The sequence below is a fragment of the Octopus bimaculoides genome, chromosome 6, assembly GCF_001194135.2.
Source record: "Octopus bimaculoides isolate UCB-OBI-ISO-001 chromosome 6, ASM119413v2, whole genome shotgun sequence".
Classification (NCBI taxonomy): Eukaryota; Metazoa; Mollusca; class Cephalopoda; order Octopoda; family Octopodidae; genus Octopus; species Octopus bimaculoides.
In genome coordinates this window covers 75,495,398-75,497,413 of record NC_068986.1, presented here as the reverse complement: position 1 = coordinate 75,497,413, position 2,016 = coordinate 75,495,398, and positions in this window count along the sequence as shown.

The window sequence follows — 2,016 nt, the reverse complement described above, 5'->3', positions numbered from 1 at the left end:
ACACACACCAATTTTATATCAAATCATTCTGCAGCAATACATTAAAAAAGTAGAAGGTACGTCTAAAATAAAAAAAAAGAAACACGATCGTCAAGCTGAAACTCGTTTGATCACGGATCAACTGATGAGGACTGACCTGAGCATTAATAACACTAACAGCAACTACAACAATAAAAATAGTCTGCGGAGAGCTTATCTGAATTTTCAAAGATTTTAGGCTGAAACTATAATACTTCCCCCTGGACGAGGCTCTAGTTTCTCGCAGAGTAAACTCCCAAGTCTCACTGATATTTATTTTCAGTTGAATGTATTGGAGCACCGTGAAATGATACGCATTGCTCAAGGACATCACACGCAATCCAGTTTGATAATAGAACATTGGACCTCAAGATTGTGAACTCAACACCTTAATTACTAACCCACACAACTTCACAATTATAAGAATCGAAGCAAATATCTTTCTTTGCTGTGTTCGAGAGGGGGCCAGTCGATTAGATCGACTCAAGTACGCAACTGGTACTTAATTTATCGACCCCGAAAGGATGAAAGGCAAAGTCGACCTCTTATTTAATCGTCTCCCAAAGGCTGAAAGGCAATATCGACCTCGGTGGAATTTGAACTCAGAACATAGCGACAGCCCGGCGTGCTAACGATTCTGCCTACTGGAAGCACAAGGCCTCAAATTTTTTTGGAAAGGATAAAGTCGATTACATCGACACCAGTATGTAACTGGTACTCATTAATCGACTCCCAAAGGATGAAAGGCAAAGTCGACCTTGGCGAAATTTGAACTCAGAACATGGCGACCGCCCGGCGTGCTAACGATTCTGCCAACTCGCAGCCTTGATAAAACTAAATAGTAAAATTTCGTATAAAAAAGAACAAAAATATCAAACAAAGAAGCAAGGAAACGAATGTATTTTCTGTATTTTCTCCAGGTTTCAGTATTTTCTAAGGAATCCATTACTTCATTTTCCTCCTCAACCACCCGTTACCGACAAATCCACTGTATTATCTCCTTCACTCGACATCCGATACCCAGAAATCCATACCACCATCATTTTCACCCTCTAATGCTCGCCCAAGATGTGTTTCACAGATAAAAGTATTAAATTGCTGCCAAATTGGACATCAGATTCGGTAAATTTGCGTATAATTGAGAGAAATCGTTGGTGATTTGATGTAAAAGTAAGAGGCAGTAGCAGTAGAAGAGATAATAATGGTAGTAGCAACAGCAGCAACAGTAGTAGTAGTAGTGGCTCAGTAGTTTGGTAGTTATATAATTGCTGGATATTAACAAGAATTGTTTGGATCAATAGAACGTTGCTTATACCGCAGCTGCTACTGCTACCCAACAGATTCTCCTCCCCCTCCCTCTCTTCGTCGTCGGCGTCCTCCTCCGTCTCCTCCTCCTCCTCCTCCTCCTCCTACTACTACTACTACTACTACTACTACTACTACCACCACCACATCGATCACCACCACCGTCACCACTACAACTACTGCAGCATCAACAACAAAAATTATGATAATCATCCCCCCGTTATTAGCCTCAAGGGCTCGGAGAGATACAAAACATAAGGAACTTTTCATTAAGAGTTACAAAGAATGAAAAAATAACGTGAAATGTGAAAGAAAACAATTTACAATCACGAAAGCTAATGGCGAGAGACATTATACAAATATGGAAGGTCCTATTAAGAATCTTAAAGGTGCACTCACAAACATGCATGCACACACACAAATACATACGCACACACACACACACACACACACACACACACACACAGACACACACACAGAGGCATCTTTCAGTTTCCGTTTACCAAATCCACTCACAAGGCTTTGGTCGGCCTGAGGCTACAGTAGGACACTCGTCCACACAGCCATGCTTTTGCCTATAGAAAGAAATAAAGAGAGAAATAAGGAGAAAAAATATATATAAATGTAGTGGTCAGCGATCTTTCATGTATATATATGTATATGTGTGTGTGTATATATATATATATATAAAGA